The sequence below is a fragment of the Papio anubis genome, chromosome 8, assembly GCF_008728515.1.
Source record: "Papio anubis isolate 15944 chromosome 8, Panubis1.0, whole genome shotgun sequence".
In the NCBI taxonomy this organism is placed as follows: Eukaryota; Metazoa; Chordata; class Mammalia; order Primates; family Cercopithecidae; genus Papio; species Papio anubis.
The window spans coordinates 119,808,066-119,820,289 of NC_044983.1; the positions used below are offsets into that span (position 1 = coordinate 119,808,066).

Below are 12,224 nucleotides of genomic sequence, written 5' to 3' on the forward strand. Positions count from 1 at the left end.
TGTTTCAACTGTTAATGCTTCCATCCAGTGAAAATGCTGTGGAAATAAAAACTTCATTCATTCTTTTTTTGAGACGGAGTTTTGTCAGCCCAGGCTGGAGTGCTGTGTCGGATCTCAGCTCACTGCAAGCTCCGGGCCCCGGTTCCCGCCATTCTTCCTGCTCTCAGCCTCCCAGTAGCTGGGACTACAGGCACCCACCACCTCGCTAGTTTTTGTATTTTTAGTAGAGACGGGGTTCTGTTAGCCAGGATGGTCTCGATCTCCTGACCTCGTGATCCGCCCGTCTCGGCCTCCCAAAGTGCTGGGATTACAGGCTTGAGCCACCGCGCCCGGCCCCATTCATTCTTGAAATTAATTTATCCATGACTCCAAGGACTGACTGCCTTTGGTCTTTTTTTTTTTTTTAATCGAAGTAATAGATACTCAATAATGGGATTCGTTCCCTGAACAGAATCTAACTCAGGCTGTAGCCATAAAAGCACAGAAGCTTAGCTACTAGACCACAGGCTGGAGTGTTTTGTTTTGTCTCTTTTCCCTTCTCTCTCTTCTTGCCCTTTCATACATGTTTTTGGGGCCCCATAATGTACCAGACACTGTGGCAACCACTGGGAGTAAAATAGCCAACAAAACGAGACTCAATCCCAGACTCCATGGACTTATACTCTAATGAGAGGGATAGACATTTATCCAATAATCACACACAACATACAACATTTCATATAACAACTTGCATTCTAGTAAATGCTGGGAGGAGAGATTCTCAGGGTACAATTGGAACCTATGACAGGGGTTGGCCTGGTCAGGAAGGTCAGGGAAGCCTTCCCTGAGAATTTGATGACTTAGCTGCGAGCTGAATGGTGAGTAGGAATTAATGAGTGGCTAAAATGGGGAACAGTTTTCCAGGCTCTGACAGTGTGTGCAAGTGCCATGTGGAGGAGTTTGAGGGGCCAAAATGAAGGGTAGGGTGGATGGAGAGGAAAGAGTAAGGGGTGAAAGAATGTTAATTAGGCTGCAGAGTTAAGTGATGGTCAGATCAGGCAGGGCGCAATGTAGGCTATATTAAGAACACCATCCCAACAGCAGTGGGATGTCATTGAAGGGTCTAAGCAAAAATGTGACATGGTTAAATATGTGATGTCTTGCAAATTCAGTTCATCAAAATCCTAGTATTCTAAAACATTTTAAAATATACTCAACACATACATTAATCCCCAATATTCCTTAATCTGCCCACCCTCATTTCCAACAACTGTGGTGACATGGGATTGTACAAGGAATTGGCTTCATATACATAATTCATAGTCAATACATTTTGTGTTTACCTTCATGGGAAAAATGCTGGCTCACAGAATTAGTTGACTCAGTTGGGATGTATTCTTCCATTTGCTGGAAAAGTTTGTGTAAAATTGTTATTACTTCCTTAATGTTTGTTAGAAATCCTCAATGAAGCTATCTGGGCCTGGATTTTTTTCTTTATGGGAAGATTTGTAACTATAAATTCAATTTCTTTAAAAGAGTTTTTTAGGGTATCTATTTCTTGGCTGAGCTTTCGTAGTTTGCATCTTCAACGAATTTTTCTGTTTTATCTAATTTGCCAAATACACTGACACAAAGTGTTCAAAATGTTCCCTTTTAACAACTGTGGAATCTGTAGTATTATCACCTCTTGTTACCTATACTGATAATTTGTCTTCTCTATCTCTTTCCTGATCAGTCGGCCTAGAAATTTATCAAACTTACTTAGCTTCTGAAAGAATCAGCTTTTGGTTTCATTGATTTTCTCTATTGTATTTCTACTGTGTGTTTTATTTTATTTTATTTTTTGAGACGGAGTCTTGTTCTGTCGCCCAGGCTGGAGTACAGTGGCATGATCTCTGCTCACTGCAACCTCCCCTTCCTGGGTTTAAGCTATTCTCCTGCCTCAGCCTCCCAAGTAGCTGGAATTACAGGTACGTGCCACCAAGCCCAGCTAATTTTTTATATTTTTAGTAGAGACAGGGTTTCATCATCTTGGCTAGGCTGGTCTTGAACTCCTGACCTCATGATCCACTCTCCTTAGCCTCCCAAAGTGCTGGGATTACAGGCATAGCAACCGCACCCGGCCTACCTTTTCTTTTGATTTCTGCTCTCATATTTCTTTTTTTTCTACTTACTTTGGACTAGACCACCACCATTTTTTGCTCCCCACTCTTCTCCTTCAAGGACTGCAATTATACACCATGCATTTGGCTGCCTGAAGTTGTCCCACCCTTTAGTGATGCTCTTTTTATTTTGGTAGGAGGTGTGTGTCTTATTTTGTTCTTTTTACTCTCTGTTTCAGGGAGGTTCTACTGCTATGTCTTCAAGTTCACTAATCTTTCTTTCTGCAATATCTTATCTGCCATTAATCTCATGTAACATATTTTTCAATCTCAGACATTGGAGTTTTCATCTCTAGAAGTTTGATATGGGTCTTTTTATACCTTCTCTGTCTGTAATATCTTCAGTCTTTCCTCTGGTTTCTTGAATATATGGAATGTAATTATAATAATTGTTTTAATGTCCTTGTCTAATAATCTTCATCATCTGTAATTTCTGAGTCAGTTTTGACAGAATGTTTTATTTTATTTTTTGTTTGTTTTGAGACGGAGTCTTGCTCTGTTGCCTAGGCTGGAGTGCAGTGGCACGATCTCACTGCAACCTCCACCTCTTGGGTTCAAGCGATTCTCCTGCCTTAGCCTCCTGAATAGCTGGGACTACAGGTGAGTGCCACCACACCCTGCTAATTTTTGTATTTTTAGTAGAGACAGGGTTTCACCATGTTGGCTAGGCTGGTCTCGAACTCCTGACCTCAGGTCATCCACCTACCTTGGCCTCCAAAAGTGCTGGGATTACAGGTGTGAGCCACCGCACTCAGCCTAGAATGTTTTATTTTTCTTATTATGGGTTGTATTTTTCTGTTGCATGCCTGGTAATTTTTGATTGGATGCCAGCCATTGTGAATTTACTTTGTAGATTATTTTCATATCCCTAAAACAGTTTGAACTTTCTTCTGGAGTATGATTAAGTTATTTGGACACAGTTTGAATGTTTTTGGGTCTTGCTTTTAAGCTTTGTTAGGTTATTCTAAAGCATTTAGTCAAGGGATATTTTTTCCCACTACTGAAGCAAGACCCTTCTTAGTACTCTAACTGGCACCTTGTGAATTATGACCTTTTCCACTCTTGCTGACGGGATCAGGAATCATTCACCATCCTGTGTGAGCTTTGAGTATTGTTTCCTCTAATCCTTTCTGATGGTTCTTTGCCAAGCCTTTGGTTATTTCCTCTCATGCATGTACTGATCATTTAGCTTAATACTTTAGAGGAATGGTCAGCAGGTCTCTGGAGTTCTCTCTGTGTCACCCTGTCCTCTCTAGTATTCTACCCTGTGAACTCTAGTTGCCTTGGGTTCTCAGGACTCCCACCTATATCTCCTCACCTCATGGAGTCTTCTGGGTTCCCTTTCCCCATGCCAAAGCCTTTCTTCAGGCAGCAAGTTGGAGCAATTATATTGTGCATCTTGTTTGCATTCCATCTCTCATGGATCACTGTCCTTCACAGCCTATGTCCAATGCCTTCAGGGCCATTGTTTCATATATTTTGCCCATTTAAAAAAGTATTTGGATGTTTATAATTACTTTCTACTTAAATTTACTAGCTGTCACAATCATTATTGAAGAAATTCACTCTTGCAATAATATACATATGTACTTCAGTTGACACAGAATTTCAACATGTAAAGCATATAAGAATTTCTTGCCACAATCATGTTTAGAATGCTTACCTATAAGGGGAATATTAAAATGTTAGTAAATACAATGACTTTTTTCAGATTAGACATGATAAACAGCCTGCAAGGTTACTTGACCATTGGTCACACAGAATTTCAGACAGATCAGAACCAGTGTCAAAATAGGTATTTGTCCTTTTGGCTTTTTAAAGGTCAAGGCTGAATCAAAGGTAAATGAAAATATTGCATGAATATGAAGCTAAAATTGAATTTTATTAACACACACAACAATAGCATTAGGTAAACAGAGATAGGTGGATAGACAGACTGTCTCAGTTTCTTTTTAATAATTGAGTTTTTTTTAAAAATCAAAGCTTTACACATAATTTAAAAACTCAAAGGTAACAAAACCTGATATGAAAAACTCCCACACCACCATGATGAAGCAGCTATTCTGCAGGTGTTTTGCCCTCATTCTGTGTGTCCACTTTCAATTCCAAATGGGCTTATATGACCAAAGAGATGCAGGACCTAACCAACATGTACCAACAGGAACCATGAGCACGGGTATGGAACTGGGTCCTGAGGGTGCTGGGTAAGAATTAAGTTTGTGTTTATATAGGACAGCAGTACCCATTTATAGTATTGCCCTAGGGTTATGTTAACTATTCCACACTGCATCATAATCCAAAGAGATCTAGACCATCTGAACATCCCACATAATGTCACAATGACCTACCACATTGATGACATCATGCTAGCTGGGTGAGGTAAATAATAAGCAGCTAGCATACTGTACACTGGAGGATGGGAAATAATCCTTAAGACCCAGCAAGCTGTTACATCAGTGAAATTTTTAGGGCCCAGTAGGCTGCTTGAATGCCAAGATATACCCTTCACAGTAAAGGACAAATTACTGCTTCTCACCCACTCATTTCACCAAAATTATTCTGCCACCAGGGAAGCATACCAAGTTGTGTAGGCCTCTGTGGGAATTCAGAAGTTGGCAATACTGTTCTGACTTGTAAACTGGGTGAGATAGAAGTCTGCCAGTTTTCAGTGGGATCCATAGCACGTAAAGTTCTCTAGCAGGTATGGTGTATTTAGCCCTGTTGCATGGACCAATTCAGGATATTCTGTGGGACGAGTAAATGAGATAAGAAACCATGAAAGTTGATGGCAAGCTCCAATGGGAGAATCACAAGGTCAACTCCTGGCATTCTGTGGCAAGGCTGGGCCATCTGCAGTGCAAAACCCCAAAAACAACTTATCCATACTAATGTGCCTTGGTAAGAACTGATTATGGACATCAAGTGATGATGTAGCCAGAGATGCCCATCATGAGCTGGGCACAGGCAGGTGGTCAGGCTCCCATGTCATATCTGATTCTTTACCGATGTCCCTTCCTCAGCTCACAATTATGGCCATTTGGGAGGCTCTCATGTCTAGCTTATGGAGGACAAAAAAGCCTGAGCTGAATTCACTGCGTTTTCTTGGAATACAGGTTCAAAACTAAAATGGACTGCTACTGCCCTACAGGCCCACACAGGACAGGCCTTAAAAGACAGCAGTGAGGAGAACCCTTCCAAACGACATAATGTGAGGCAGTATTCCTGGTCATCAACTTTGTGTGGAAAGAAACTGTCTTGAAGTAAAACATATTTTCATGGCAAATGACAAATAAGTTGGCCAGTTGATCAGGGGTCTGGAATAAGACTGGCATATCAAGGACAAGAAGTCTGGAGAAGCAGTGGAGAAATATATGACATATGGCACATAAGGAGGGGTTTGGTATTGTATAACAGAATCTTTACCTGCCAGAGACAATCCAACATGTAAGCAGCATTAAATAACCAAGTAGACAGATTTAGCCAGTTAACTTCAGCAGCTACAGCCATCAGCTCCACCGTCTCCTCCCTCTGCCCCCAGGAATGGCATAGGGGGCTCATGACAAAGTAGTCATCTTGCAGGAATGCAAGTGGGCAGGAGGCCAATAGACAGCCTCCACTTATCCAATAGCTACTCCCCAGGCCGGGTGCGGTGGCTCACGCCTGTAATCCCAGCACTTTGGGAGGCCAAGGTGGGTGGATCACCTGAGGTCTGGAGTTCAAGACCAGCCTGCCCAACATGGAGAAACCTGTCCCTACTAAAAACACAAAATTAGCTGGCCGTGGTGGCGCATGCCTGTAATCCCAGCTACTCGCGAGGCTGAGGCAGGAGAATCCCTTGAACCCAGGAGGCAGAGGTTGCGGTGAGCCAAGATGGCGCCACTGCACTCCAGCCTGGGCAATGAGTGAAACTCCGTCTCAAAAAACAACAAAAAAACCAGCCACTCCCCAATGTTAAACACCAAGTTCCCGATACAGCCCCAACCCTCAAGGATACCCAACAGCTACTTGGGCAGCAAGCTGACTTATGTTGGATTCCTTCCATCCTAGAATGGGCAGTGATTCTCCTTGACTAGAAACTGCCCATCTGCATTTATGAGTTTTGACTTCCTTGCCTATAACTTGTTGGCCAGCTCTACTATTCAAAGGTTTACAGGTATTTGATCCATCAACATGTATCCTGTGTAATATTGCCTTTGATTTAGGGACCGACTTTACAGCAAAGGAGGTGTGTCAGCAGGTACATAACCATGGGATCCACTGGTCCTATCACATACTATACAACCTAAAAAGTGCTGGCCTGATGGAAAAGCCTTTTGAAAGTGAAAATGAAGCAAAAGCTTGAAGATAATAGCCTGTGAAATGGAATGACCCTGTCCACCAGGGTATAGCATATACTCTAAATCAATACTCATTGTATGGTGCTGTGCCTCATATATACATAGCATGCATGTTTGGGGATGGAAGGATATAAATAGAATTCCCACTGTGTAGTAGGCTGAATAATGGCCCCCAAATGTGTTCAGATCCTAATACCTGGATTCTACAAATATTTTACCTTCATGATAAAAGAAACTTTGTGGATATGACTAAGTTAATGACCTCAAGATACAGAGATTATCCTTGACTATCCAATGGGCCCAATATAATCATAAAGATTCTTACAAGGGAGAGGCAGGTTTGCTTAGTAGATGCAATGACTTAAGCAGGAGGATGGGGTGATATGAGTAATGGGCCATAGCCAAGAAATGTACGTAGCCTCTAGAAATTGAAAAAGGCAAGGAAACAGACTTTTTCTTGAAGCCTTCAGGAAAAGCAGTCCTGTTGATACCTTGATTTTAGGCTTCCAGAACTGTAAGAAAATAAATTTGTGTTTTTTGAAACCACTAAGTTTGTCATAGCACAATAGGAAATTAATATAACCACATACTCTTACTCCCAGTGACCCATGTGAGAAGTTTGTACTTCTCATCCCCACAACTTTGAGTCTAGAAGTCCTGATTCCCAAGAGAGGAATCTTTTCATCAAGAGACACAATAATAGATCCTTTAAACTTTAACTTGCTGAGATTTCCCAGTTCAGGGTCCTTGTGCCAGGAGACCAGCAGGCAAGGAAAAGTCACCATGTTAGTTGGGGTAATTGAATCCAATTATCAGGAGGAAGTAGTGTTATTGCTACACGATAACGGAAGGAAAGAATGTACCTGTATTTTACATTCAAGGTATAGTGGTCTCTTGATACGTCCCAATATCAAGTAAAATGGACAACTTCCAAAACAGCAGGGTAAACATCTCCAAATATCGGCTCCTCTATAAAAGCAATGAGAACACGGGCAAAAATGGTCAGTCAACTTTTTCAGAACTCTACAAAGTAACTAAAAGCTTGAAATAATCTGAGGTGCCTTTATTCGAGAAAACCAGCTAAATCTTGGTAAACAGGGAAGCATTTTAACTTGCCTTATTCCCAGCCCCCACTTCTAATACAATGATAAATAGTAATGATGACAGTGAGCAACCTTACCTTACTCTTAACTTTAGGGAGAATGCTTCCAGCGTGTCTCACCATTAAGTGATACGCTGTCCTTTGTTAGGCAGTATCCAGAGTCCTATTATATTGTTGGCTTATCCGTTTCCCACTGCACTCTAGTGTCACTTTTCTAATGAATCAAGTGACCCTATATGTGTGGAGTTTTTCTAGACTTTCTGTTCTGTTCAGCCTCCCACCATGCCAGGCTAATTTTTTGTATTTTTAGTAGAGATGGGGTTTCACCACGTTGGCCAGGCTTGTTTCAAACTCCTGACCTTAGGTGATCTGCCCACCTCGGCCTCCCAAAGTGCTGGGATTACAGGCGTGAGCCACCGCGCCTGGCCTGGGACTGGTAGCTTCATAGAGAGAGAGGAGGAAAGGCCTGAGTGGGCATGCTCAGCCCCTTCACCATATGATTCCCTGCAGTCCCCATCAGCAACAAGGCTCTCCCCAGATGTGGTCCCTCCACCTTGAAGTTCTCAGTCTCCTCCCTAACTGCAAGAAATGAATTCCTTTTCTTTATAAATTACCCAGTTTCAGGTATTCTGTTATAAACCACAGAATACAGACTAGGACACTACCCTTCCTACCAGTATCCCTATCTTCCACTTGAAGAAAATACATATTAGTAGAAAATACATATTAGTGAAGGGGTTAAATCCAAGTGCACGTTTCCTACTGCTTCCTCCCACTAAGGAAGCTAGGGTGCAGATACATGATCCAGTAAGCTTGACCAATTGGATGGTGATATAGTTTGGATCTCCCCTGCACATCTCATGTTGAGATGTAATTCCCAGTTAGAGATAGGGCCTGGTGGTGTCTGGGTCATGGGGACTGATCCCTCATGGCTTGGTGCTGTCCTCACCGTAGTGAGTTCTCATGAGATCTGATTGTTTAAAAGTGTGTGACACCTACCCCCACCCCCTTGCTCCTGTTTTTGCCATGTGAAGTGCCTGATCCTACTTCACCTTCTGCCATGAGCAAAAGCTTCCTGAGGCCTCCCCAGAAGCAGATGCAGGCACTAGGCTTCCTGTACAGCCTGTAGAACCGTGAGCCAATTAAACTTCTTTTCTTATAAATTACTCAGCCTCTGGTACTTAGAGCAATGCAAGAATGGCCTAATATAGATGGTCTCTCCTGTGACTTGAAATCTTGAGGAATAATGAAAATAACCCCTTAATAAATTCCTTTCTTGCTTAAGATAACCCAGAAGAATCAGTTTCTATTGTAGGAAAAAAAGACTTCATTAATGCAAATGTCAAGAGAAAATTCAAACTAATTTTTACACATCTTTCCTCTAAACGTTTTGAAAGCTACTAAAAGGCTTTCTGAGCTGTTAAATCTGAAGGATTTATAAGAGATTGTTATTTTCGAACACAGGTATTCTATGTATACAGTTTGTATGTGTGTGTGAATACACACACACACACACTCATGAACCACACTGTTTATGCAGACTCAATGTAAATGTACACCTGAGTTGTGCAACATTCCAATCAATGCAGAAATCAAGCCAAGATTAGATTCAGTTAATTGTAGTTATTTCTTGGAAACACTACCTATTTTTTGAGACAGGGTCTCACTCTGTCGCCCAGGCTGGAGTACAGTGGTGTGATCTTGGCTCACTGCAACCTCTGCCACCCAGGCTCAAGTGATCCTCCCACCTCAGCCTCCTGAGCAGCTGGGACCACAGGCGTGTGCCACCACGTCCAGCTACTTTTTTTTCCCCCTCAAGACAGAGTCTCACTCTGTCACCTAGGCTGGAGTGTAGTGGCACCATCTTGGCTCACTGCAACCTCCGCCTCTCAGGTTTAAGCAATTCTCCTGCCTCAGCCTCCCAAGTAGCTGGGATTACAGGTGCCCGCCACCACACCTGATTAATTTTTGGATATTTAATAGAGATGTGGTTTTGCCACGTGGGCCAGGCTGATCTTGAACTCTTGACTTTGTGATCCGCCCGCCTCAGCCTCCCAAAGTGCTGGGATTATAGGTGTTAGCCACCGCGCCCGGCCCACACCCAGCTATTTTTACAATTTTTTTGTAAAGATATAGTTTTGCCTTGTTGGCCAGGCTCGTCTTGAACTTCTAGGCTCAAGCGATCCACCCTCCTTGGCCTCCCAAAGTGCTGGGATTTCAGGCATGAGCCACCACACCCAGCTGGAAATATCTTTTATCTTAAAAATTTCTAAGCATCCTATCAATTACCTCATTACTATAAATTTAATTTTAATGTAATATTTTAACACAGTTGCCAGGATCTTATTCAAACCTTCATTTTATAGATGGAAAAAGAGAGCTCACGCAGGGGTGTCCAAGGGAGAGAATATAGTCTTGGGTTCTTAGTTTCCGTTTCTGGTTGGGCCAGTAAATACTTCCTCATCCCTCTTTTCTGCTTATCACTAGAAACAGAAGCTAAAAACCATGGCTTCAAACTGTTAAAAGCCTAAAACAAAACAGAACAACAACAGTAACAAAATAAGGTGGGCTGGACAAGCTTGGCAGAGAGCCTGCTTGGAGAAGCTGTATGAAAAAGATAAGAAAGACTCTGCCACCACTCCTGAAGGTTCTCGGCCCAAGATGGAATTTAGTCTCAGAAACTCTTATACTAATAAAATTTGTACATCAAATTAAGATCAGCAACAGTTAAAACATTAATAAAGACTGAAGCATTTGTTCACTTAAAACAATTTTATTTAATATTTAGTATATTTACTTTTAAAATAAAAATTAGAGGAAAGCCCATGAACTTATTTTCCATGAACATAATACAATAGTAGTCACCTATCTCCTCTACCCAACTTGTGTTTTAGGAGTCCTTTTGGATCTTTTCCCCCATAATGGCCTCTCTCTTTTTGCTTTACAGTGCAGTCAGGGCAGAATAACAGATATGTTGAGTAGCTAATTTATATCTCTGAAGATCTCCACAGAACTCTTAAATTCTAAGTCTTCATAGTCTTTGCAAGTTTGCTTTCCTTTGGGAATTTCGTCATAACCACAAGGTTATTCCCCAGATACGCAGTTTGGGGAAATTAACCTGGCAGTAGTAAACAGACTGGATTAGAAAAGGTGGCAATCGTAATGAGGATATTGCAATAACCAGGGAAAGCTACAGAAGGATCTTGAGTTAGGATGATGACAGTTACAATAGAAAGGAGACCAGTACAAGAGACAGTGAAAACAGAAAGGATACAATTTAGTCGAAGAATTGGCTGTGGGTGAAAAGAAGAAATCAAAGATGCCCGAAGTTGTGAGTTTCAGGTAGCTCTGGGTTTATAATCCTAGTTCTGACTCGCACTATCTTTAGATATACTCGCTGCTGACTACTAACTGAACAAGGTAGTAACCCTGTCATCTTGTAACTTACCTAAGTCTCAGTTTCCTCCTCTGTAAAACAAACTACCAAAATAAAGCTGACGAAAAGATTGAAGTAACATATAAAACCCTTAGGACAGTGCCTAGTATCCATTAAGCAGCAGATAAATGGCGGTCATTGTTAGGGAGTAGGGTAAACGATAAGAACAGAAAGTTAAAAAAATGAGTAGCAGCACGGACTTTTGCGTGGGGATTCGATCTTTCTACTACACGTTACACATACCTCTAAGCAGAGAAAGGGGTTGGAGGGGAGTTTGATAATGTGACTAATAATCCTCCTCCCCTTGGGGGGGGAATCTTGATAAAGTATAGCCACCCACATGGAGGACTAATATAAACTGGATTGCAGAATGCACTTGGGCTGGGCGCTCAAGTGGGTCAGGCTTCTTGATTCCTATTTTATCCCCCTTAAACTAGGATAGCAAGGTCTAACTTACACTTTCATTTGCTGCTGAAGTTTCGGAACAGAAAGATAGCCAGATCATATTAATTACGTGGATAGGCAAGAAAGCATGAGCCCTGAGGAGGAAGGAAAGGACTGTCCAGGTGTACTTACCTCAAAGATGAGAAATATCAAAGACAGGAAACCCTAGGTTCTTGCCCTTCAGTCGCTATCTCCTTGCCATTAGTAAAATGCGGCCGATGAATGTCCTCACTTCTGGACATCCCCATCTGGGCAGGAGGTGGGAAGGGTGATGTGCAAATGGATGGGAGGAACCTTTTTCTCGGCAGTGCCCACCACACGCAGCCCAGTGCCACGCACCGCAAGCGCTCCATAAACGCACACAGCGTCGCCCCTACCAGAATCCCGGGCGGCCTTCGCGGCATTTCTCCTGGCGTCGGCTTTCAGACTCCTGCGGGTGGGATAGGTCGAGAGGGCGGCATCTTTTGGCTTTTCTTCTCCCTGGAAGCTCTGAACCATGTTTATGCAACGTTTAATGGGCTCTAATAAAACGGCTAATATTTTGCCCAGCGGAAGCACCTACCCCTTCGATAAGCCGACTCTGCGAGGGTGAAGCTGCAACCCCAAGGCCGGAAAACGCGGCTACCGAAAAGTGCGGCTACCGAAAAGCGCATGCGCCACGGGGTGGCATGAAGCTAGAGAAACCCGCGGAGGTGGGCGGAAACCATGGCAACCCTGCGTGATGACGACGTGGTGACCGTCCCTAGCGCTGGATTATGACGCAG

General features: G+C 42.6%; 1 long non-coding RNA gene across 1 annotated transcript; it reads right to left on the reverse strand.

Annotated features, from left to right (window-relative positions):
• Positions 1 to 4,004: 4,004 nt before the first annotated feature.
• On the reverse strand, positions 4,005 to 12,075 carry LOC103887096. Its single transcript, XR_651041.4, has 2 exons — positions 11,593 to 12,075; positions 4,005 to 7,447 (listed from the first exon to the last, which is right to left on the reverse strand). It is a non-coding gene; the product is annotated as an uncharacterized LOC103887096 (long non-coding RNA).
• Positions 12,076 to 12,224: the final 149 nt, after the last annotated feature.